Source organism: Dryobates pubescens, chromosome 10 (genome assembly GCF_014839835.1).
Source record: "Dryobates pubescens isolate bDryPub1 chromosome 10, bDryPub1.pri, whole genome shotgun sequence".
In the NCBI taxonomy this organism is placed as follows: domain Eukaryota; kingdom Metazoa; phylum Chordata; class Aves; order Piciformes; family Picidae; genus Dryobates; species Dryobates pubescens.
Genome location: NC_071621.1, coordinates 29,585,185 through 29,612,909, shown reverse-complemented (window position 1 = coordinate 29,612,909; position 27,725 = coordinate 29,585,185).

Below are 27,725 nucleotides of genomic sequence, written 5' to 3'. Positions count from 1 at the left end.
TCTTCCTTTGAATTTGTTTCCTGGACTTCCTAGTTGTTACACATTTATATATATGTAGCCACTGAAATTCCTGTTTCCTGACAGCTATATTTGGAAAACTGTGCAAGCCATTCAAATTCAATAAGTGCTTAATGTAGGGATGATTCTTTACAGTGAGGGTGGTGGAGCACTGGAACAGGCTGCCCAGGGAGGTTGTGGAGTCCCCTTCTCCAGGGACTTTCAGAACCCACCTGGATGCATTCTTGTGTGGACTACCCGAGGCTGTCCTGTTTTGTCAGGGGTGTTGGACCTGATGATCTCTGGAGGTCCCTTTCAACCTCTAGCAGTCTGTGATTCTGTTAGTGTTGGGTACTGAGCCCTACATGAAGACATAATATCATAGTATCATAGTATCAGTCAGGGTTGGAAGGGACCACAAGGATCATCTAGTTCCAACCCCCCTGCCATGGGCAGGGACACCCCACACTAGATCAGGCTGGCCACAGCCTCATCCAGCCTGGGCTTAAACAACTCCAGGGATGGCACCCCAACCACCTCCCTGGACAACCCATTCCAGGGCTTCACCACTCTCATGGTGAAGAACTTCCTCCTCACATCCAGCCTGAGTCTCCCCATATGTGTCTCCCGTATGTGCCCTGTAGTCTGAAAAAAATGGGCAAATTCAGATACATTCTTGTGTTGAATACATATCCAACTCAAAAGCAAGTAAATCCAGGCTGAGGCTTGCTCTGAAGTCAGTTATCTTCCCAAATCAAGTTCGGCTTTTCAGCAACAAGTTTAGTTGATTAGATGGTGTTGGGTGATAGGTTGGACTCGATGATCTCAAAGGTCTTTTCCAAGCTGGTTAATGGTCAGTGGAAGAGCAATAATCACGGGTAGAGCAATGGCAGAATCTGTATTACCTCTGAGCTTCTCAAAAAATAAAAAATATTGGTTAGGCTAATTAAGTTTTCACCCCTGAGACACTCTATCAATTTGTCTTTTATTCATGTGATGATTTTACTTTGGGCTGGTGGTTGAGGTCAGAAAGCCTGAAGAAAGGATACTGGAATGGCATTCTGGCTCAGGTTACAATAAGTCCTTCAGGATGGCCGAACAAAGCCTTGTCACATGGAATATGAAATTTCTCAATACCTCTGCTTATTAGAAAATAGGAGGATAAAATTAAGCTTGAGAATGAAATAAAGCAAACAAACAACGAAAGGCCTCTTAACTAACTGGAGCTGCACCAACTTAAATTTTCTCCATATTTCCATGTTGGAAAGGGGCCAAAGAGTTAACATACCTGTTTCAAAACAACTATTGCAGCCAGAATTTGAAGAGTTGGCTTTTTGTTTTTTTTTTTTCTTATTCATTCTACTAAAATATTCAGCTGGAACACATTCTCCCAGCTAGTTATAACCCTACTGCTTTGCAGATTGCTCAGTACAGTGTTTTTTTCTCTGCTAATTTTGCATTGTCCTTCTTTACTGAAATGCAAAGGAGGTCTATCAGCAGAAACAATTATTGTAGCTTTCCCCTCTGACTTGGGAACGAAATGATTATTCTTTTGTTTTGTTTGGATGCTATGGAAACTCTTAATTGACTTTTAATTAATAGCTGGCTAGCTACAACTGAATATTCTTTAACAGGCATAAATACCTTTAGGATTTTCTCACTACTGCTAACCCACTTTAAACCGTGCTTGAGCATATTAACATTATGCAGAGTTGTTCACAGAAAGGAAAGCTAAGAAGGGCAAAAGTTGCAGCCATATGCTTCCTGGGAACTTATCAAACAGAAACAAAGTCCATTAAAAAAACAACAAGGTTATTCCTTTGCCCAGGCCAATCTGTTGTGCTCTGACAGCTCAAAACCTTAAGGCACAAACGCAATTTTGGAACAGAGAACTGCTGTAAGCCATGAATTTGCAAGAGCGGAGCTGGCCAAATGGTAAAGGTAAGCAGGCTGGGCTTAGCTTTACATGTGTGTTTAGACTAGAAGTAACCAGTTTGGAAGTTTGAGGTCAGCAAGTCCAACCTCTCACTCAACATTATCTATTTAACTAAACCATGGCAATAAGTGCCTCATCCAGACTCTGATGAAACACCTCTAGTGATGGTGACTCCACTACCTCCCTGGACAGCCCATTCCAATCACTCTCTCTATGAAGAACGTCTTCCTAACATCCAGTCTGAACCTCCCCTGGTGCAGCTTGAGACTGTGTCTCTCCAACCTTATTGATTCTATGATTCTAGGATCATCTAGCCTGGAGAAGAGGAGACTCAGGGGTGACCTTATTACTCTCTACAACTACCTGAAGGGAGGTTGTAGACAGACGGATGTTGGTCTCTTCTCCCAGGCAGCCAGTACCAGAACAAGAGGACACAGTCTCAGGCTGCGCCAGGGGAGGTTCAGGCTAGATGTTAGGAAAAAGTTCTATACAGAAAGAGTGATTGCCCATTGGAATGGGCTGCCTGGGGAGGTGGTGGAGTCGCCATCACTGGAGGTTTTCAGAAGGAGACTTGATGGGGTGCTTGGTGCCATGGGTTAGTTGTTTGGGTGGTGTTTGATTGGTTGATGGGTTGGACTTGATGATCTTGAAGGTCTCTTCCAACCTGGTTTATTCTATGTATTCTCTGTCTTAGAAATTCTTTCTGCTGACTTTACAAGCATCCTTTGAAACCTCAAAGAAAGCAGACTCCAATGCCTTAGCTTTTACGAAATCATCAGTTTCTTTGATAGCAACACTTCAGAAATGTTTGTTCTTACCAAAGAGCCAGAATAGCCAACCTGTATGTCCATTGTCTGCAACACTATTTTGTTTTCATTTTATAGGTCAGTTTGACCTGCAGTTGGTGATTATTAACTGTAGCCTGATGTGGGTTTTCGGGGTGTGAATTTTGATTTCGTGGTGTTCCAGTTTCCCTGGAATTTCTGTCAGTTTACACTGGAGAAAAAAAAAGGAAAGAAATCAGAATGAACCATTTATTTTTTTTCTGAACCAAAGAAACTTGCTTTGATTTTGATGGGCCATGCTTATACATTCATAGGCAGAACTGGCTGTGCAGCAATCATCTGGCATTTCGCAGATCTCACACCAGTTGAATACAGCAAATGAGAAAGAAGTTTCTGCAGCTCAAATAGATCTCATTACTAAGTGATGCATGAATACTCTCATGTGCACAGTCTGTAGCACCTAGGAGATATGAAAATTAAGAATGGCATAAAATTAACACAGAGCTTGCTGCTCCTCTATCTCTTAGGATGTAATTTAGTGATTAATTCTCCTGAGAATAGGCTGTGTCAACTGATCAATGCAAATGCAAACTGTTGACTGGATAATGCCTGCAGTGATGGTTTAAAGGGAGAGTGTAGCTATAAAGTCTTAAGCATCATAAGTAAAACATGTATTCCAATAACACAGACCCTTTCCCCTTTTGTGTTTAGGAAGAGACTGGATGGGGTGCTTGGTACCATGGTTTAGTTGATTAGATTGTGTTGGATGGTAGATCGGACTGGATGATCTTGAAGGTCTTTTCCAACCTGGTTAATTGTATCGTATCGTATCGTATTCTATTGCATTGTATTGCATTGCATTGCATTGCATTGCATTGCTTTCTATTCTATTCTATTCTATTCTATTCTATTCTATTCTATTCTATTCTATTCTATTCTATTCTATTCTATTCTATTCTATTCTATTCCTCCTTTCCTTCCTGTGGAAACTAGGACACACAGCCAGTGCTGACAGGCATGCTCTATGACACAGTTTTGATGGGAAATCAATTGATATTGAGCATGCCTGTTTCTCTCCAACACATCTAAGTGCCGGGTTCTACACATTGGCACAACAACCCCATTCAGTGGGGGTTGTTACTGGCCCTTTGCCCTCCAGTATTAATTTTTGAGTTGATGTGAGAGCTCTTAGTGAATCTTCATAAGGGAATTTTATTGATAAACATTGCATTACTGCTCACTACTGCTGTTGTCCTTTATTATTTTGTCTCCTTTGCCTGATGCTACTCTGAATCTCCAGCAGCTTAATTCTTATTCTACTGTCTTCTGCTTTTCTGGGATCTTTATATTCTTAGGTTGGACGTGATGATCTTGAAGGTCTCTTCCAACCTGGTCTGGTCTGGTCTATATTCTATTCTATTCTATTCTATTCTATTCTATTCTATTCTATTCTATTCTATTCTATTCTATTCTATTCTATTCTATCTTAAATTTCAGTGACACATAGTTTGCAATTTTCCTATTCTTTTGCTGTGTTTATTTCAGGGACCACTATTTGAAAAACAAACAAACAAACAAACCAACCATGACTGCATGGGTGAAAACTCCCTTGGCTATAGACTGCAGTAAGCTATAATTCAGAAAGTCTTGTCAGATATCATCAGCTTATATACATTATCATCTTTTCTGAAAAGAACTCCCCTGCTTTTAGACCTTTACTAAAAAACTGCATTCCTTACTTTTTATGCTTAGGAGAATGAGGTAAAATATAAAATGAACTGTAAAGATAGAATGGAATTGAGAGCAGAATATGTAATAGAGTGCATATATTCAAAAGAATGGAGTACAGTATGATGTAGTATAGTGTGGTATATAAGCAGCTCATGAAAAGTATGTTCTGCTGAGAAATGGCATCTAGTTGATGTTAGCTTTGTCATATATTCCTGCTAAGATTCCTGCTAAACTTGGCAACCTACTGAGAAGCAGAAATTGTTGCCTGATGCATGTGTTTTGTTCTTTCTACAAGATCATTGGACAAGCATGTATGACACCCATGATGGACTTTACAGAGGAAATTGAAAGCTACTACCCTGAGCTCAGTGGCCTCATCAGTTCCATCATGAAAGGTCATTATTCTTTTATTTGGGTGCACATGAAAGTCACAGATCACAGAATGGTAGGATTTGGGAGGGACCTCCAGAAATTATCAAGTGCTAAAGCAGTTTCACCTAGATCAGCCTGCACATGAATGTCTCCAGATGGGTTTTGAAAGTCATAGAATCATAGAATCATAGAATCAACAAGGTTGGAAAAGACCTTAGAGATCATCAAGTCCAACCTGTCACCCAACACCTCATGACTACTAAACCATGGCTTCAAGTGACACATCCAATCCGTTTTTGAACACCTCCAGGGACAGTGAGTCCACCACGTTCCTGGGCAGCACATTCCAATGGAGAATTACTCTTTCTGTGAAGAACTTTCTCCTCACCTCGAGCTTAAACTTCCCCTGGCATAGCTTGAGACTGTGTCCTCTTGTTCTGCTGCTGGTCAAGATACAACTTCCTGACCTCATGGAATGAACAGTACCAACAGCAGCACTCTATGGTCCTTTGTGAACTTGGATGTATTTTCCAGCAGCTGAACATCAGAAAGGGATCGTAAATGCAACTAAGGATTTTGAAAAGCTCTCTTAGCAATATAAGCTGTGTTGGAATAACCTCTGGCATGTGTGATTATTACTGTTGGATGGGTTACTGACAGGACTTAACACAAAGCTGCATCCAAAAGTCAACTCAAATATTGCCTAACAGCTGCAAAGCAAATGCTGAGGTTAGTTTCAGAATGAAATGACATGGTAGGAAATCATAAAGAGCTGGTCTGAAGCTGACAGCTGCTGCATCTGCTTCTGAAACACTTTCCAAGAGTGATTATATTAGGAGGAACAACAAACTATATAAGATGTTCTCCTCCCACCCTGATCAAATTCCTAGTTTAAGTGATACAACAGCTGCTTAAATAAGAAGGATAAATTGTATTAGGTATCATAGACTCAAACAGTGTCAAGATGGCTCTTAGAAAAGTTTGTTGCTGAGACCCAAACAGGATACTTTTCATGGAAAGTCCATAGTTTTGTGGCAAAGCTAATGAATTACATGCTTAGCCTGACCATAAGTATACATGCAGAGGTGGATGGACTGTCTGTAAAAGCCCTGGTTATAAGGATATAAAGACTGTGAAGACATATGTCAGTTCAGAGATTTATATGCTCAGTATCTTTGTGTTGATGTGATTGTCAAGCAGGTGTATGATCTGAGGAGCCTGTTGCCATTTTAGACAAGCTGGGACAAATAGGGCTCAACATCTTCGTGACAGCCTGGAAAGATGGCTAAATATTTAATTCAGGCAGCAACTTGTCAACTACATAACTACATTATCTTCTCTATCTGATTGATGCTGTTGAATGTGGCGTCTCTGGACTTTGCAAACAGCATGAAAGACTTCAAGAGAAAGGAGACTCCGACAGTAGCTTGCTTGGTCTTCTCTCAGACATCCTGGGCTGAGTGATGCTCTTGTGGAAAAGGCCACAAGGATTCTTGTGGAATCCTAATGCCACAGTGGATAAAAGGCAGGAAAACAAGAACCATTTGTACAGCTTGAAAACTCCTGGAAGTTCACACAAGAAAATATCTAAAGATTGGAGCATTTCTTTATGGATTTTGTGATAGTGCAACAAGCCAGCCTGGATTTCAGAGCATTTTGATAAGACTGTCCTAGCCAAGAAAAAATTGTTCAGTCTTGAGATAGACAGCTCTCTTGTGTTATATATGGAACAGACTGTTACAGTATAATAATAACTCAACAGTAATTAAAATTGAAATTCAGTTCTTATATGAAAATATAGAAGTGTTGATTGCTTACTAGCACTAAAATTCTCCTTCAGAGCATTCAAAATCCTGTCTGTATTTTCTTGTCTCTCATTAAAAGTGTCTTGAGTCCCCATTAACTCTTACACAGCACTGACAAGGTTTTTTTGAAGGTCCAGGTCAGCAGATAGCTTTGATTACTTCAGCAAGCCACATCAGGCACTCTTAAATAAAGCCTGTAAACCACACTCAGCTCTGTAACTTTTTTTCACTGCCCTTGCTTTAGTCACTGCCAGTAACTGAAATCTGTGCATGTGAGGAATTTTTTCAGAAGAATATACACAGATTATGTGTTTGGGAACCAATTCTGTAAGCTTCACATATGTTAATGGATAGCATATTCCCAAACATTCCCTCCAGCATCAATATTGTCAAGAACTAACCAGTTTATGATGTAATAAAAGTTCAATTTGCATGCACATATTTGCATTATGTTTACTTGCATCATATTGCTGTCTGTGTTGTAGTCAAATCAAGGTAAAAGCTAGTTTTTGAGATGCCTTCAAGGTTTGTGGAATGTTCTCATAATGCCATTGGCTGTAACTTCATTGACCAAGTTTCACATCTGCTTCAGAAAAACAGAATATATTCTCATATTGCACAAAGAGGTTGTGAGCACCAAAAAATGATGTTTATGTGAATACAATGCAAAGTTTCATTGCAAAAATGACTTCTACACATCCTGACTTGGCTGCTGTCACAGTGCTGGATGTGTTACATTTAGAACAGAACAAAACAGAAGAGAAGAGAAGAGAAGAGAAGAGAAGAGAAGAGAAGAGAAGAGAAGAGAAGAGAAGAGAAGAGAAGAGAAGAGAAGAGAAGAGAAGAGAAGAGAAGAGAAGAGAAGAGAAGAGAAGAGAAGAGAAGAGAAGTAGAATTAACCAGGTTGAAAAAGACCTTCCAGATCACTGAGTCTAACCTATCACCCAACGTCATCTAATCAACCAAATCATGGCACCAAGTGCCTCATCCAGTCTCTTCTTAAACACCTCCAGTGATGGTGACTCCACCACCTCCCTGGGCAGCACATTCCAATGGCCAATCACTCTTTCTGGGAAGAACTTCTTCCTAACATCCAGCCTAAACCTCCCCTGGCACAACTTGAGGCTGTGTCCTCTTGTTCTGTTGCTGGTTGTCTGGGAGAATGACCAATCCCCACTGGGCTACAACCTCCCTTCAGGTAGTTGTAGACAGCAAGAAGGTCACCTCTGAGCCTCCTCTTCAGCATGAGCAACGCCAGCTACCTTAGCCTCTCTTTACAGGGCTTGTGCTCCAAACCCCTCCCCAGCTTTGTTGCCCTTCTCTGGACACGTGCCAGCAACTCAACATCTTTCCTAAACTGAGGGACCCAGAACTGGACACAGGACTCAAGGTGTGGCCAAAGCAGTGCTGAGTACAAGGGCAGAATGACCTCCCTCCTCCTGCTGGCCACACTATTCCTGATCCAGGCCAGGATGCCATTGGCCTTCTTGGCCACCTGGGCACACTGCAGGCTGATGTTCAGCCTACTATCAACCAGCACCCCCAGGTCCCTCTCTGCCAGGCTGCTCTCCAGCCACTCTGACCCCAGCTTGTAGCACTGAATGGAGTTGTTGTGGCCAATGTGCAGATCTTATAGCAGCAAAAAGCATATTAGATGCTTACCAAAACACCTGAGTTCATGGTCATTCTGATTCCTAGAGAAAAAAAAAAAAAAGAAATTAGTTCAGTATTTAGGCCTGAGGAGTTTAAATAAATCTGAATTGTTGTAAAAGGACTACCTGATGGAAGCAAATGATTGCATATGAACTGTTTATTCCTATGTATGCAATTTTCTGTTATTGTTGCAAAGGTGTAAACTCAAGAACCAAATGCAGTCACAAATACTCAGAAGCTGTATTTGTTTCCTTAAAGCGTTTCCTCAGAATGTGTAGTCTTAATTCATATTTCTTAAACACCAGATTCTTTGAGACTATTAAGAAATCATGCAAAATATTTAGCCTGACCTACACTTACCAGACTATTTGAAGGGTGGTTGTATCCAGGAGGGGGTTGGTCTCTTCTCCCAGGCAACCAGCACCAGAACAAGAGGACACAGTCTCAAGCTGCACCAGGGGAAGTTTAGGCTCAAGGTGAGGAGAAAGTTCTTCACGAAGAGAGTCATTCATCATTGGAATGTGCTGCCCAGGGAGGTGGTGGAGTCACCATCCCTGGAGGTGTTCAAGAGGTGATTGGACGTGGTACTTGGTGCCGTGGTTTAGTAGTCATGAGGTCTGTGGTGACAGGTTGGACTTGATGATCTTTGAGGTCTTTTCCAAACTTGGCGATTCCATGATTCTGTGATTTCATGCTCCTGTGTTAACCTATTTCTGTCCTCATGTAAATATTTTGTGATCAAAGGTGATGATATTGGTGGTAGTTTATTTGGTCAAGTGTGTCTGCACTGACCACAAATGTTTTCCAAGAGAATTTGCAGCACTACCCAAAATAGGTACTGATTATGGTCCTCCTGTTGCAAAATGCTCCAGCACATTCTCTGTGTATTTACAACATTGCTATACACAGAGCACTCTGTCTTTATTTGAATATTCATTGTTATCTATTAAAAGGGAGATGATCAAAGGACCTCCTTCTTAGACAGCTGAACTCTTCCCTGCAAGGTTTAATTCATTGCAGGAGAGCTGCCTGGGGTTTTCAAAATCATTTATCAGAAACAAAGGAGAGATTCATCTTACCTAGCTGTAGGCATTCCTACTATTAACAGCTACAGCTGAGTTTCTCTCTCTAGTGTTTTCATAATGACAGGAGGGAAATGATAATCCGTGGTGTGCCTCATCTAGTCCATTCTCGACATCTGCTCAGGATAAAATCCATCACAGAAACACTAGAGATGCTAATTTCTTCACTGATTATGAGAAGTCTAAAGCAAATACATATCTGTATTTAGGATATTGACACTTACTCAGATGACTTATTAGTCACTCAGTGAATACAGTCAGCAGAGAATTTGTTCTGCTGTTTAAAGCGGTACTCAGTATGCACATTGTCAGCAGGCAAGCCTCCTACACAGCATATAGCACTGATCTTTCAGAATGATAGATGGATCAGGTTTGATTGACAAAGAAGGCTGCAAGGAAGATTTAGGCTGGAAGAGTGGTTAAGGAAAGATGTAAATGTCATTTTTAGCTATGGGTATCAGAAAACTAACAGCTAGCCATACTTTTTGATTGGCTTTGGATATTCCTCAGTAAATTAAGGTAAGCAAAGCCATATTCTTCAGAGTACTGTGAATTTCAATTAGTACCAGATACTGCAGTATCTAAGTAGTATTTAAATAAAAGTAGCCTGACCTTTTGAAATGTGCCAAGCACGTAAAGCTCTTTTAAAATCCAGTGGGGTTTTGTTAGTCTCTAATAGCCAGGCAAAGGAGAAGTTGAAGAACTAATTATGGGTACTGAAGACATGGTCTGGGCCACAAGAATCTGTAACATTTCCAAACCAATGTAGCTATATAGGGTGAGAGAGATTAAGTGGCCATAACAGAAGAGAGGTAGGAATCTAGGGCTTTCAGAGACTCGGACAATTACAGCCTTTTTTATGAAGAAAACAATTATTCAGCTACTTCAGCATGCACATGTCAGAACTCAGCATCTATAAGAGCTGTGACCATGAATCATAGAATCAGTAAGGTTGGAAAAGACCTCAAAGGTCATCAAGTCCAACCTATCACCCAACACCTCATGACTACTAAACCATGGCACCAACTGTCACATCCAATCCCTTTTTGAATACCTCCAGGGACGGTGACTCCACCAACTCCCTGGGCAGCACATTCTAATGGCTAACAACTCTCACTGTGAAGAACTTTCTCCTCACCTCCAGCCTAGACTTCTCCTGGTGGAGCTTGAGACTGTGTCCTCTTGTTCTGGTGCTGGTTGCCTGGGAGAAGAGACCAACCCCCTCCTGGCTACAACCTCCCTTCAGGTAGTTGTAGACAGCAATAAGGTCTCCCCTGAGGCTCCTCTTCTCCAGGCTAAACAACCCCAGCTCCCTCAGCCTCTCCTCATAGAAAATGCAAATGATTTGAATGTGTCTTTGACCTACATTTTGCAGCCCCATTGTCCAGCACACAATCTAGAATAGAATCTTGCACAGGTCTAGAACATATGTTTGCTTAGTGGAGTACAATTACCCTAATGAATCCCTCATAAACATTACCATAACAAAGGCTGAATCACAAACATACATTTTATGTGCTTTTTTGCTTGAGTCTCTATCAGAATTTTTGAATCTTAGTTGACCACTGTCCTCAGAGTTCACAATGAGTACAACAGGCTTCAACTCGCTCCCAGGGAGGTGTGTATTATGTTCATTAAGAACTACCTCTTACATAATTATTAAGAACACTAAAAAGTGACCTACCAGTTTCTGTGGTAAGTTTGCTCGATACCTTCTAATGGCATGAGAACAGATCAAAACACCCATGCAGCCCCAGCATCTTGCCTAATTAGGCATCTCTTTTATATTTGCTTCATGTTAAAACATGCAAACACATTTTTAAATTGCATTATCTTAGTTGTAGTCTGTTGATTGTAGGGGTGAAATGTAAATGGCAGTAATTAACTGTCTATCTGCAGACATGTAACTTTTCCTTCTCTTTTGTGTGGCTGTGAGTGGCACGCTCGGTGTTGTCTGGGGACCTCAGGATGTAACTGTGCCTGACATGTCATTAAGGAGAATTATATGCAGCAGAAACAGCATTTGAGAGATGAAACTTCTTTCTTGTGACATCTGCATCACATCTGAGAAAAGGATCAGTGACAGTCCTGAGTCTAGGAAGGAGCCTGCTTTTTAGGTTCAGTGAGTGGAGGTGCATCTTGCCAATATTCTTTGGCATGAAGTACATGAAGCAGCTGTAGCATCTACTGAGGCATTTCTCTGAATCACTGCTCAAAATACACAGGGTGGCTCTCCTGTCTCAGCTATCTATGTGACTGTGCAAGGTGCTGACTTCTTTTGCTAGTCTGTGAAATAGTAATGCCAATATATAATTGTCCAGCCTACCGTGAAACGTTGGTCCTGTTTGTAATGGGCTTTGAGCTTCTGGAATAAAACCTTCCTAGCAAACACAAAATATTATGATGTCTTTAAAGTTACATCAAAATATGTAAGGGAAAGCACCCTGCTGAAGACTGCATAGTGCTTCCAAACTCACATTTCTAGTTGTGTTTTCCAGGAGTATTTATTGCTTTAAAGCCCCTTGTACAGGTGGGAGGAAAAATGGGGTGACCAGGGCTTCTGTTATTTCTGCTGGCAGGTAACAGAATTACCCATAAAAGAGAAAGTCTCTCTTTTCTTTTTTTTTTCTAGTTTCCTTCTGATCTCATAGTGTAGCTCTTAGTAGTGAAAAATCAGTAGGAATATCACCATATCGTGCTCTCCTTTTCTGCTCAACAAATACTTAATATTACATACTTTCCACATAACCTCATATGCATGTGCTGCAGTGCTTTGTAGTAAAAGTTATTAAATAGCATTGCAGGCTGTGCTTTCAGTCATAACTGCATGAGTCCCAGGCAGAAAGGGACCTGGGGGTATTGATCAATAGTAGGCTGAGCATGAGCCAGCAGTGTGCTCAGGTGGCCAAGAAGGCCAATGGCATCCTGGCCTGGATCAGGAACAGTGTGGCCAGCAGGAGCAGGGAGGTCATTCTGACCCTGTACTCAGCACTGGTTAGTCCACACCTTGAGTCCTGTGTCCAGTTCTGGGTCCCTCAGTTTAGGAAAGATGTTGAGTTGCTGGAATGTGTCCAGAGAAGGGCAACAAAGCTGGTGAGGGGTTTGGAGCACAAGCCCTATGAGGAGAGGCTGAGGGAGCTGGGGTTGTTTAGCCTGGAGAAGAGGAGGCTCAGGGGATACCTTCTTGCTGTCCACAACTGCCTGAAGGGAGGTTGCAGCCAGGAGGGGGTTGGTGTCTTCTCCCAAGCAACCACCAACAGAGTAAGAGGACACAGTCTCAAGCTCAACCAGGGGAGGTTTAGGTTCGAGGTGAGGAGAAAGTTCTTCACAGAGTTGTTGGCCATTGGAATGTGCTGCCCAGAGAGGTGGTTGGAGTCACCATCCCTGGAGGTGTTCAAGAGGAGATTGGACGTGGCACTTGAAGCCATGGTCTAGTAGGCATGAGGTGTTGGGTGACAGGTTGGACTTGATGATCTCTTTTCTAACCTTATTGATTCTATGATTTTATGAGTAGAAAAGGAGAGGGGTTTTTTTGTGTTTGGTTGTTTGTTTTTTTGTGCCTTTTATTAAGCCTTCATATATAAATTAATCTCTAAGGGCTTAATGCATGATTAATAGATACTACAATAAATAACAAATTATTATATACTTCCTCTGGTCAATTGTTTGCAAATTATCACAGTACTTACTTATAATCATCTGGTACGTGTACAGCTTTGACTTACAGCATACTTTTAACACCTATTAATCATTTAAAATACTTTTGTAAATGTAATAGTTGAATGACTTGTGGTTTTCAGCATATAAAACAGAGATTTCAGGTTTCTTAAACGGAAAGAAACACTTAGTTCTTTGTTGTGTGTTAAATATACTCAGCATCTAATTTGATTTGTAGCCTCTGATTAATTCTCTTCTCTTCTCTTCTCTTCTCTTCTCTTCTCTTCTCTTCTCTTCTCTTCTCTTCTCTTCTCTTCTCTTCTCTTCTCTTCTCTTCTCTTCTCTTCTCTTCTCTTCTCTTCTCTTCTCTTCTCTTCTCTTCTCTTCTCTTCTCTTCTCTTCTCTTCTCTTCTCTTCTCTTCTCTTCTCTTCTCTTCTCTTCTCTTCTCTTCTCTTCTCTTCTCTTCTCTTCTCCTCTCTTCTCCTCTCCTCTCTTCTCCTCTCTTCTCCTCTCTTCTCCTCTCTTCTCCTCTCTTCTCCTCTCTTCTCCTCTCTTCTCCTCTCTTTTCTTCGTTTATGGCAATGACAGATTTTCTTTGACAGTGCCAATATTTGCAGTTGTCTGTTCATGTGTGAATTGTGTATCATAAGTCTCTGTATTCATATGCTGCCATTCCACAGTGGTAAAATAAGCTACCATCTTTTTCAGGCATGGGTAGAATCAGGTGAGAGCTTTTCCTTTCACATCAAGACACAGTAAAGTTCTGAAGGATCTTTTTGCTGTGGTTTTGGAGCATTGTGAACTGAGCTGATGAGGAAGTAATTAAAGATAGGAAGAAAAATAATCCCACTGAATCCATCTCATCCAAACCACAGGAATCAAAAAAGCTTTTCATATGTAGAAACCTGATTTACAAGCTCTAACGGGAGAGGGCTAAAAAGAGGGTTTGTTTGTAAGGAGTGTATGAAATCAATGGATTAGTCTGAACAGATATTAGCTCCTGGAAACTGGAAATTGTTCTTCACCTCTATTGTGTAGCATGTGTTTTCACAGAACCACAGAATGTTAGAGGTTTGAAGAGACCTTGAAAGACGATCTAGTGCAACTTCCCTGCCAGAGCAGGATCACAGGGAGTAGGTCACACATGCAACATGCCACACTCTTATAACAAGATAGCCATATAGCATCAAAATTGCATAGCTGGGGAGGCACAGCTGTGATGCTGCTGAGGCACTGCATTGCACCAGACTGGGAAGATGGAGGTAGATAACACTGAAGCTACTGCTGTCCCCTCCAGTAGAGACAGAGTGTGGGTAGCAGAGGCAGCCTACCATGGAAGGACCAGATGACTTCTATTCACAGTTCCATCAGTGCCTTGGTGCATGGAAAGGCCCCTAGGCATCTTCAGGTTCAAGATTTATACAAGCACAAAAGTATAAAGCAAGCTGATGCCTGGAAATATTCTTAGAGTGAATAGTGGGAGGATCTCAATACCAGGGAAACTTATAATCATTCAGAAAGAGCAAGATGATATATTTAAACTCAGATTTTTTCAACAGCCAAATAACAGAACATCACAAAAAAGTGCCTACCTACAGTCCTGGTCTGAAAAGTAATTTCCCTGCTCTTTCAAAGTTCCCATTCTGCCTGCATATGCAATATTTGACAAATAAACTTGATGGGATAATATTGTGAAATCAAGTCTATGTAACACTTACAAGCCATCTGTATTTTACAAGATCATTTAAAGCCTGATTGCCCTTTGTGCATTTGAATTCCCATATATCCCTGACCTGGGGATGATCTGGAAAAGCTTGTCGTAGTATCATGGCACAAACCACTAAGTCAGTCAAGATCAAGTCTGATGTCAGTCCATGAAGTTATTTTTATCTCTTACAGAGGTCTTAGGTAATTAAATTAGATCAGATTCTAAATTCAGATATCTAAAATCAAATAAGGTGACTCTCACCACTTGCAAAAAAACCCCAAACCTGGAGGGCCTCTTCTTAATGAAGGTTACCTAGTGCTACAAAATGTCATGCTGTTTGCTGTAGGCAGGAAGAAAAGCAGGGAGCAGTTATTCCCTTCTGTCATGCAACATGGGCAAGAGAAACTGTGGGGAAGGGGTCTATGGAAAAGAGTTTATTTATATAGTCCATGCAGAAAGGACTGGCTTGTAGACTACTAACACTGCCAGGAGTGAGCCCTGAGAAAGTCCATGAAGTATAACATATCATTCCCATATGTGGTGGTTTGAAAGGAAAGGCTCTGCTTTCCCTCCCCCACTGAGAAAGAGACCACGGCTAAACCCAGTCGGAGAAATGAGATTATATTTTACAAGGAAACAGATTCTATGTAACACAACAAACACAGGTATTTTACAATATATACAGGAATATACAGCCAATGAACTCAACCAGAAACCAGACCCCCCACAGAGGGGGCTTCCCCCTGTGCCCCCTTCACCCCCCTACCTCCCTTCTCCCCCAAAAGAGGTAGAAGAAGAGACAAAAAAGGAGTTAGTACAGCAAGCGGAGGCCTATGCACAGGGAGTTAGTTCTTATCTTTTGGCAAGAAGCCCAGAAGCAGATCCAGCCGAGAGGGACAGTGAAGGAAGGAAGACTGAGAGAAAGTTCCCAACTCCCCTGGGTCCAATCTCTCCTCCCACAATCCTACCAATGAAATTCGTTTAGAATACCAAAATATTTTACAAACATTTAGCCAGTGTGCCCCTTTCTTAAAGGCACAGCGTCAAACGGCCACACCATAGTAATTGCTGATGCAGTAACTCGAAGGAATACCTGTCCCCACGACCACCACCCCACAGTGCCAGGATAGGTACTACCACAGGTCAAAAGAGGATCCTTCCAACAGAGCTGTACTGTTCAAAAGCAGAATAAAATATCCTTTGTGCTAACACTTGCTGATCCACACTGATCTGAATTGTAATACATGAGTGCATCTGAGACAAGCCAATCTCTTCAGCTGAATCCTAATTTATCTTTGCTTGCTGCTCTCCCAGCTCATGTGGCTGTCAGCTGCAAGGCCATTTCTGCATGCTGCTGCTGGACCTATCAATTCTGTCATCTGCACTTTCTTCCACTTTGTTTGTCTTTTTAATGTGTCCTCCTGATCACTTGTCATTCAACCCAGAGTTTCATTTTCTCCCTTGCAGCAGTTTCTCCAGCATTTGGATGTTTCTGGCGTCAGGAAACTGGCAAAAACGGGATAGCTTTTCAAAATGTCGTGTCGTTGCCTCTTACATTACAGGGGATTGACAACTCTGAAGGCCTTTTCGTGTCAAGATAATCACTGTTGTGGTAATTTATACTGCATGTTATTAACCAGGAATGTTTTATGGAGTTAAGGCTGGGCACCCAAAACAAGTGCATGTTGAGTGGCTGGAACGTGTCCAGCAACAAAGCTGGGGAGGGGTTTGGAGCACAAGCCCTATGAGGAGAGGCTGAGGGAGCTAGGAGTGCTTAGCCTGGAGAAGAGGAGGCTCAGGGGAGACCTTCTTGATGTCTACAACTACCTAAAGGGAGGTTGTAGCCAGGTGGGGGTTGGTCTGTTCTGCCAGGCAACCAGCACCAGAACAAGAGGACATAGTCTCAAGCTGCACCAGGGGAGGTTAAGACTGGATGTTAGGAAGAAGTTCTTCACAGAAAGAGTGACTGGCCTTTGGAATGTGCTGCCCAGGGAGGTGGTGGAGTCACCATCCCTGGAAATGTTTAAGAAGAGACTGGATGAGGCACTTTGTGCCATGGTTTAGTTGATTAGATGGTGTTGGGTGATAGGTTGGACTTGATGATCTGGAAGGTCTTTTCCAACCTGGCCTATTCTATTCTATTCTATTCTATTCTATTCTGTTCTATTCTATTCTATTCTATTCTATTCTATTCTATTCTACTCCATTGCATTCCATTCCATTCCATTCCATTCCATTCCATTCCATTCCATTCCATTCCATTCCATTCTATATTCTATTTTCTATTCTATTCATTAATGATGATTTTGCTTCTACCGAAATAGGCAGAGCTAGTGCCCAAAATTTTATGAATTTCATTTACCAAGGGAAAGAACAAATATGTAGAAGGACATGTAATGCCAATGATGTAAAATATGTAGAAAAACATTCTGAGTTCAGTTAAGTTGTAATGCAATGGTAAACAAAGATAGGTAAGCAGAATATTTTGTTCACACAAAATGTATTGCTTCAAATTAATAGCACAGTGCAGACACAGCTAACAGTGAGCATAGCCATGTATCTGTCTTTGTCATAACTGTGCACTGAATACTAAATCAGTGCAAACCAAAAGAAGTTAGGGATGTAGAAATCCTGTGTCTAAGTCATCAGAAAAGGAGTGCTGGTGAACAGCCAAAGCAACACAAGAGGAGCCAAGAGCCGTGATTACATCAATTGTCCTGAGGTGCTGCACTTCTCAGAAAGAACATAATTTGGTTTTGAATGAGACTCTGAATAAAGACAAAGAAATGCAGTGGAGTGGTAAGCGAAGAAGCTTCAATGAAGAAAAATTGCGTCCTGATCCTGTTGTTAATTAGAAAAAAGAGTTATGAACTTCACCAAGTGTTGAAAGATACCAAACTCAACAGTATCTGATTACCCTATTGGTTTTCCCATTTCAGTTCTGGTCATATTGTTTATTTTACATATCAGCAGAGACAACTTCAAGATGGTCTTCTTAGGTCATAGAAAGTCCTCCATTTATGGAATCAGAATCTAAGCCTCTGAGGACAAGAAGGAATAAACTGTCTTGGAAGGAATGATAAAATAGAAAGAAAGACTTTGTGATTTTCCCAAGGTGCAAATAAACCTTATTGTGGCCTTTGAGTAATTAAAGTAGGATTATAAGAAAGATAGTGATAGTTATTTAGCAGGCCCTGTTGTGACAGGACAAAGGGTAATGGTCTTAAACTGAGAGAGGATAGATTTAGTCTACATATAAGAAAAAAATTATTTACAATGAGAATGGTGAAACACTGGTACAGGTTGCCCAGAGAGGCAGTAGATGCCACATCCATGGAAGTATTCAAGAGCAGGTTGTGAACAACCTGACCTAGTTAAAGGTGTATTTGCTTACTTGAGGGGAGTTAAACTAGATGACCTTTAAAGGTGCTTTCTGACCCAAAACATTCTGCGATACTGTGATTATTTGGGGTATTTCTTTTGACAGAATCAATCAGTGACCAGCTATTGCTGGCAACCAGGAAAACCTTCTACCTCCAGAGTCCAGCACATGGATTGTGTATAATGCAAGGAGGTGTATATGCATGTAAGAAAAGAATTAGAGACAAAATACTGAGTTAAACATGGTATGGTTAATAGGAGAGGACCCCACACAAATCCCTACCAATTAAATGTAACAGATACCCAGCTGCATTTGGCATTCCTGGTCAATGCATACTCTTTTGCTGCTGGAGCTTGATTTGGGTCAACCCTTTACTATGAAGGACCTCAAAGGCAGTTACCAGTGTGGCCCATGAATGTGGTCTGTGCCCTTGCTCCTTTCCCTTCATCCCTGCTTGGGACATACTTGAATGATCCATGACGCTCTCTCTACCTATGCTCCTACATTTCCTTCCAGAGAGAAGTAAAGCAGAGTGTACATCTCTACTAATTTTTGCCTCAAGTTACTCAGTCCTTGGATTGCACATGCTCCAAAACATTTACATAGCTGTTTTTTGTGGGGACAGGAAGAGCACTGACAATGTTTACCCTCAAAAGAAGTAACTAGCAGGGCATTGAGCCTGTGGTACGAGCTCTAAGCAGCTCAGCAGGGACACATCATTGGTGGGTTGGAATGACTGCACAGACATGAACAGAAGCAACTAATGGGTGTTATTGTCTGTGTAGGTACTAGGCTATTGTAAAGCCAGGCTGTAGCTAGGCAGAGGGCTTGAGGACTAAAATGATGCATACACAGTCCAACATGCCTCTGGAGAGACTTGAAACCTTTATCTGCCATAGCACAGGTGCCTAATTCCCTGCAAGTGAGACATACTTCTCCAGAGCATGAAGAAAAATGTGTCATTTGAGGGAGAAGGGGAAGTTTTGCTGATGCAAGAAATTGAAATGACTTTCATTTGTTTTCAAAAGCATTGAAACACAATAACCAAGTAGAAATTGCAAAGAACTTTTGTTGATGGTGTGAAGATTGCATGATTCTATGTGTTGCAGGCTTGCTCTTAAACTTGATATGGGTTCTGTAGCAAAGCAGCGCTGTGATCTGTGGTGATATCTGGCCACCATGAGGCCAGTGGGAAATCTCCAACGACCTCAGAAGGTGAGCATCCTTGAACATGGCAATGAGTGAACAGGATTAGGTCTGCTGGCTGTCCTGTAAAATAGAATAGAATAGAATAGAATAGAATAGAATAGAATAGAATAGAATAGAATAGAATAGAATGGAATGGAATAGAATAGAATAGAATTAACCAGGTTGGAAAAGACCTTCCAGATCATCAAGTCCAACCTATCATCTATCACCATCTAATCAACTAAACCATGGCACTAAGTGCCTCATCCAGTCTCTTCCTAAACACCTCCAGTGATGGTGACTCCACCACCTCCCTGGGAAGCCCATTCTAATGGCCAATCACTCTTTCTCTGAAGAACTTCTTCCTAACATCCAGCCTGAAACTCCCCTGGTGCAGCTTGAGACAAGACTGTGTCCTCTGAATCTACTACTGAATCTCTGACAGTGCTGAGTTACATGCACTTTGGAAGAATCAGCTAAGTGCTAAATACTCAGTTCCTAGGACAGTATTAAGTAATTTCTGCTTGTCCTTAATTAGGGGTATTGGTACTTTGGATATGTTTACCTCATTATGTGAGATATTACATGGATTCTTCAGACATGGAAAATCCATGTCCCCCGCCTTGGAAAGAGAACAATTTCACATTTGAATGTCTTTTTCACTGGGATTCAGGTAAGACTTTGTGCACTGTTTGGAGGGGAATACATTTTTGCACTGTCCAGACTGCAGTTTTATCATATGCCTTCTGAGCTAAACAACTTTTGCCTTTCAAACTCTAATGACTCATCATCAAAACCCACAGGATACCCAGAGTGCTATGAAGTTTTCTTCATGCCATTTAGCATTTAATATGAGTTATAATAGGAAATAGAGGATGTGGAGCCCCAAGCCAGCTTGGCACAGCCACTGAAATTCACATTAAATGCATCAATATATGCCCCCTTGTGCCAGGTTTTGCACAGGTCCTGATGTAGATTGGGAAGTAGAGCAGCCTCAGTGCTGGTCACCACCTCCTTCACAGGGGAATTCAGTACAGGCTTGTGAAATGCCACTGAGGGGATGTCACTGGCTGGGAGGGTGTGAGAACATGGCAATGGACACAGCTGTTTTCCTCATTCCATGTGCACAGTTTCTGCCTTTCTTGTTTACAGTGTTATGAATTGTTTTGTAGTTGGGCCTTTGTTCTGGGTGCAGCTCAGCCTTGAGCTGGATTTGCTTGTTTGTTTCTGTTCCTGCTCTGTTTCCTCTGCCTGCCTCCCAGGATGACTAACGCTGTCTGTGCTGTTTCCCTTGTCTCCACAGCTTCCCCTACATGCTCTGTCACAGACACGGGCAACTGCCGTGCTGCTCCTCTGCGTGCTGCCGCGGAATGCCCTGAGCAGAGTGGAGCGGCGTGGGAAAGCACACTAACAGCAGTTGGAAGGTGATCACTTCGTAGAATCATTTATGTTGGAAAATATATTTGAGATCATGGAGTCTGACTGACAACCTAACACTGCTAAACCCACCATTAAACCATATCATTAAGCACCAGATCTATATGTCATTTAAATACCTTCAGGGATGGTGACTCAATCACTTCCTTGGGCAACAGAGATTTATATTCAGTTTAGCAAATCAGAGCTTTACTAGGTTTTTGGTTGGTTGTTTTTTGGGTTTTTGGGGTTTTATTTTCTCCTCATACTTATATGGACAAAGTAAAATGCAAGTGTGATGAAGAGAAACAGATTTTGATCTTGTTAACTGCATTACCTGATGTTGTGGTTTAATTGTGGTGGAGTCGCCATCACTGGAGGTTTTCAGGAGGAGACTTGATGGGGTGCTTGGTGCCGTGGGTTAGTTGTTTGGGTGGTGTTGGATTGGTTGATGGGTTGGACGTGGTGATCTTGAAGGTCTCTTCCAACCTGGTTTATTCTATGTATTCTATGTATTCTATGTAATTCCAACTGGCATCTAAGCCCCACACAGTCACTCACTCACTCCTCCCTGGTGGGATGGGAGAGACAAAACGTAAAAGTGGGAAAATTTGGGGTTGAGCTAAAGACACTTTAATAGGTAAATCAAAAGCTGCTCATATCAGCAAACCAAAGCAAAGAATTCATTCACTGCTTCCAATTGGCATTAAGGTGTTCAGCATCTCCAGGAGACCAGGGCTCCATCACATGTAGTGGTTATTTGGGAAGGAAAATGTGATTGCTTCACATCTCCCCCTTTCCTTCTTCCCCTAGCTTTATATGCTAAGCATGATGTTGTATGGTATGGAATATACCTTTGGTGAGCTGGGATCAGCTGTTCCAACTGTGTCCACTTTCAACTCCTTGTGCATCCCCAGCCTACTCACCGGTGGGGTGGGGTGAGAAGCAAAAATGAGCTTAACTGTTTAAGCACTGCTCAGCAGTAACAAAAACATTCCTGCATTATCGACACCATTTTCATCACAAACCCAAAACACAGTACCATACAAGCTGCTATGAAGAAAATTAACTCTATCCCAGCTCAAACTAGAACACCTGAAGTAATTTCTGATTATTAGTATGAACCTATGACATATAGCTGTGTGTGTTTGATCATTCATATCCCTTTGAATCAGACACTTATTTTTCCTTCTTTCACTTTGTCTTCTATTTTGCTGGTCTGGGCCAAGCTTTCTTGCTCTCTGTAATTGATATGATAAATCTTCTGAAACGACAGCTCACTTTATCATTTCAAGCCTCTTAAGCCTCCTCATAGCCTGCTGCAGTGCTCCAGACTGCAGCACCTTGATGCCTCTGCAGTCTGCAGCACAGTATCACAGTCCCTGAGCTGAACTTCTGGTTTCATGGGTTTTCACTGGTTTTCAGACAGTGAGGACAGAACTTTCTTCATGCACTGATGTATGTTCATGCACTGCAAAAATGTACCTTATGAGCTGACTAATCTGAGTAAAAAGAATTGAATTATTTCCCTTTTCTACTGCTGATGTGTTTTAGGCATTTTGCAAGTTGAAATGAACTTGAATCAAATCCCACTGTAGTCAGTGAGCAGATTCCTGCCAATTTCAGTGGATGTTGGGAGGGTGGCCCTGAAACCTACAGTTCTTCAGGGTACTCACCTTGACCAGCTTTTCACCTCAGGTTATCCCACTGACTTCAGGCAAGTATTTAAAAGCTCTGCTGAATTCATTACCGGTTCACAGAGATCACGCTTCAAAGCTTGTGTGGCAACAGAATGATGACAGCTCAAAATGCAGAAAAGCAATGGGAAAAGGCAGAGGGGGTTTTATTTTTTCTTTAATAAGAATTATTCAACTGGTTCAAAATCAGTTTGTGACTCTACTTAACACAAGATCTGCCAAGCAAAGCACGTGTTTTGCCATGTGCAGGTTTGGCCAAGAGAGCATTGTTGAATAAATTTATCTCTGTTTTGCTTATTGCTCTGATATAAATTAAAGTGGTGATAGAAGCATTTCTCACTCTGTACTGTTCCCTGTATCCTCACAGGGGTGAACAATGTAGCGCTGGTGGAGCAAGCATTCCCAGCGTCTGGGACAGCAGCTGGGACTCAGAGGACCTGGATTATTTTACAGCTTAATCAGGGACACCTTAAGTGGCCTTTACACCTCATTTCCTCAAGTGTACAATCTGGATAGCAGCACTTCTCTCTTTCAGAGAATGTTGCCAGGATAAATCTTTCTAATCATTATGAGACACCATAGTCATGATAGTGATTGAAAGCATTTATGTAGAGAGAAGTAAACTGTTAAGAGACTCAGATTGGGAGCTGGTCTTGACAAAAATAAGTGGGGAGAATTGTAAATACAGAGAATGATTTCCTGCTGACTTACACTGCAACAAATCTGCTACTATACACATCACCTCAACGCAGATGCATATGTTCTGTACATCCTTTATAGCAATCTCCACAGTAAACAAGGGGAAGCAATTCAACATATTCTCCTTTCATGATCTTATTCGGTATTGGTGAAAAATAAGCAAGTTAAGCATTTCCACAGCTTGTCAGCTTTCTGGGAAGTTGAAGCCAAGCCATGTTGCTGGGCAGAGCTAACACACAGGCTGATGCCCAGGACAACTTTTCTACAGCACTAGTCACAGTGTGCTGCTTCTGTGCTCCTGCTCTGGGGACCCATGTGCAGCCATATCATGCAGAAAGGACAATGGGAGCAAAAGAGAAGTAATGTGGTCATACTTGAGATATGTGAGACAGAGAAGGGGAATAATAAAATGCAGGACTGTGTGTGAGCTTGTCCTGACTGCATCTACTACATACTACATTTGTTCTTTTGTGGAGAAGAATAATGAAATAAGATTTTCAACTACATTAAGAGGGTAGAGGCTGTTACTTATTAAATAAGAGAAATGTCAAACTCTGGATGTCTCTGTGGTACTAATGAAATGGCCCAGGGACTGTTCTTTGGCCAGAGGAGAAGGGTCATGGCATGGCTCATCTCCGTATGTCTAAACTTTCTCCTCTGTCAGAACAGGGTGGCCCCATCCATCCATCCATCCATCCATCCATCCATCCATCCATCCATGTACCCCCCCACCTATGAATACATTCATACACTTTCATAGAATCACAGATCATAGAATCAATAAGGTTGGAAGAGAACTCAAAGATCATCAAGTCCAACCTATCACCCAAGACCTCATGACTACTAAACCATGGCTTCAAGTGACACATCCAATCCCCTCTTGAACACCTCCAGGGACGGTGATTCCACCACCTCCCTGGGCAGCCCATTCCAATGGCTAACAACTCTCTCTGTGAAGAACTTTCTCCTCACCTCAAGCCTAAACTTCCCCTGGTGCAGCTGGAGACTGTGTCCTCTTGTTCTGGTGCTGGTTGCCTGGGAGAAGAGACCAACTCCCTCCTGGCTACAATCCCCCTTCAGGTAGTTGTAGAGAGCAATAAGGTCTCTCCTGAGCCTCCTCTTCTCCAGGCTAAACAACCCCAGCTCCCTCAGCCTCTCTTTATAGGGCTTGTTCTCGAGACCTCTCCCCAGCCTCGTTGCCCTTCTCTGGAAACTTTCAAGTGTCTCAATGTCCTGCTTAAGCTGAGGGGCCCAAAACTGGACACAGGACTCCAGGTGTGGCCTAACCAGTGCTGAGTACAGGGGCAGAATGACCTCCCTGCTCCTGCTGGCCACACTATTCCTGATGCAGGCCATTCATTGGAAACACTTGTGCCATCTGCATAGTGTACCTGAATATGGTCAGGGAGAGGACAATCAGGTCTGAAACAAAACTGTTCCAGGGAACATGCTCATGATCAGACTCTGGCTGGCTACATAGCAGGACCTATGATTTTTCTTACAAGAATAGATGTATTGGATAGGTAATTGGTAGAGATGGTTGCTCCATTCTGTGTTTCTAGCATGTTAGAGATATAAATGTTGTAGTCATCACATAACCATAGTGACAAATCTTCATCTCAGTGTAAAATGGCAAGTAACAAGAAAGGTGGCAGGTGTTTGCCCTCTCGATAGTGTTATCTCCTCAAATATATTCCTGTCTGAGATGCAAGATGGATTCAATTCAGTCTTATGATAATGACCAGTGTATAAAAATGGTCCTGCAGTTCCCATTTTTATGGAGCTAAAGCCAGAAACATCAGGAAAATGGGAGTGATTCCCACTTTTCTATGAGATATGCACATTCTTCATTTCTAGCCTAAGTACCACAGAACTAAAAGATGACATTTTGTGGAACCAAAAGGTATTTCATATCATTTACAGGAAGTTTTACGGCTTCCCCTGAGCCTGTTTTTATTGAACTAGTGATGAGGACACATGACTCTAATACCAAAAGGATGTGAAAGCAAGTCAAAATAATTTTAAAGAGTCTGGAACTTTCATAACCTAAATATCTGCAGCTTCCTTGGCATGTGCTAAATTTGTGAAATGAGACTGTACCAGATGATGTGGAACTTAACAGCCACGTATTGTTAGCCAGGAATTGGGTGCTCACTATACCAACACTATGCAAAACAAATCCTAACCCAGACACCTCGCAGCTCAATCGAAACTGCATGCAGCCTGCTTGACCATATATAATGGATTTTTGATTGCTCATTTTATTCTATATACCTCTGTTAAAATGCTCTAGCACAGAGGCAGAGCAGCTTAAATAAATACTGGAATGCAAGTGAAAAGAGCAGGCAAAACCCGCTCGTATCTTAAACAATGAGGGTACTGTGGTGTAGGGCTCTTTTGTGTGTCCCACAAAACCAGTGATAAGGAATATTTCTCTTTTAGAATGAACTGCAAAATTAAATACAAAAATACTTAAAAAAAAACCCCAACACTAAAGCAGACTTCGAAATAATTGCTGTTACCAGTCCTGGCCTCAGCTCAATATCTAGCTTGCATGAAGTATGGTTGCCAATTACAAATTGCATAGCGCAATGAAAGTTCCCAGCACTGGAACACTGCATTGCCCAAGTGTTTTATTCAGTGTCAAGCAGCACATGAATAATTTACTTAAATGTTAGTACATTCAGTAGTTTTATGATATCATGATGTAATTTATTTCTTAATTAAATTAAGAAAACTGAGGTGGGAGAAGGAAAGGAAAATGAACAGAGAAGGTGAGATATGAACATAAAGGCAACTCCAGTAATGATTTGGGGCTGGAAAGAAAGCATGCATCCTACAAATCCATGCCTTCCCCCTCCCCCCCCCCTGCCCCCAAGGGTAAGGATAAAGCTGATAAAGATGTATGGTTTACTTCAAAAAAGCTAGCATCTGGACAACTCATCATATGCACAACACAGAGAGACTGAAAACTTGCTTGATCTTGTTCAAGCAAAATTAATTTTATGAGGTTGTGAAGGGAACAGAAATAGCATGGAATTAATTAGGAGAAAAAGAGAAGAAACTGTATAAAAATAACCTCATGTGGACCCCAAGACAATAAAGATAACAATCCAGCGTACATTGGAGAAGAGAAAGACCTCTCTGCACCCAGCCTTTCTCCATATGTATACTCCAGGATGCTGTTGCCCCCAGATAGTGCTTGTCTTCATTACTAGCCAGAATAACACTGCTGTGGGGAGTGTAACACTATCAAGGGGAGTATAACACCAAGGAAAAAGAGGAGATACAACAAAAGCTTTTATCTATAAAATATTTAACATATGTTGAGAGTTTTCTGTATTTATTTGAACTGTTAGGGCACAACATTGCCACTATGTGAATAGAATAGAATAGAATAGAATAGAATAGAATAGAATAGAATAGAATAGAATAGAATAGAATAAACCAGGTTGGAAAAGACCTTTGAGATCATTGAGTCCAACCTATCATCCAACACCATCTAATCAACTAAACCATGGCACCAAGCACCCCGTCCAGTCTCTTCTTAAACACTTCCAGTGATGGTGACTCCACCACCTCCCTGGGCAGCCCGTCCAATGGCCAATCACTCTCTCTGTGAAGAACTTCTTCCTAACATCCAGCCTAAACCTCCCCTGGTGCAGCTTGATACTGTGTCCTCTTGTTTTGTTAGACTATTAAGACATTAGCACTCCTAACTATGAAATTCTTGTCTTCACATATAAAATGTTCTCTCCCCTCTGCCCATAGTAACATCTTGGGCATAGCAGAAAGTAACAAAATAGTCTTCCCATAATATTAATGGATTAATTTCAGAAATGGTAAGAAAGGTGAAAGAGAAATGTGATAGTGCCAGGAAAAATTCAAGGCACAGAGCAGAATGGTGGAGACAGATATAAAGCACTTAAAACTGAGGCTCTTCTTGGAGCTTGTAACAATTCTCTGCCTAAATATTACAACAAATTAATTCTGTGCAGTTATGGAAATTTCCAGGATTAAAGCATAAGGTAAAAGGATTTCCAATGAAAAAAAAAACATCCAAAGCAAGAACCCTGTGGACAAAAATAAGAAAAAGAGTTAAAGCATTTAGAGGTGATGCTATTTTTTATCATAGAATCATAGAATCAGTAAGGTTGGAAAAGACCTCAGAGATCATCAAGTCCAACCTGTCACCCAACACCTCATGACTACTAAACCATGGCTTCAAGTGCCACGTCCAATCCCTTTTTGAATACCTCCAAGGACACCACCTCCCTGGGCAGCACGTTCCAATGGCTAACAACTCTCTCTGTGAAGAACTTTCTCCTCACCTCCAGCCTAAACTTCCCCTGGCACAGCTTGAGACTGTGTCTTCGTGTTCTGTTGCCTGCGAGAAAAGACCAACCCCCTCCTGTCTACAACCTCCCTTCAGGTAGTTGTAGAGAGCAAGAAGGTCTCCCCTGAGCCTCCTCTTCTCCAGGCTGTGCTATGGACATTTCAGTAGCTAAACAAACTCCTCAGACCAAGTGTTCTTTGAAGTTGCACTGCCTTATCAATTTATAATTTTTCATCTGTGACTTCAATGTGTCTTGGTTCAGTAACTTTTCAGAATTATT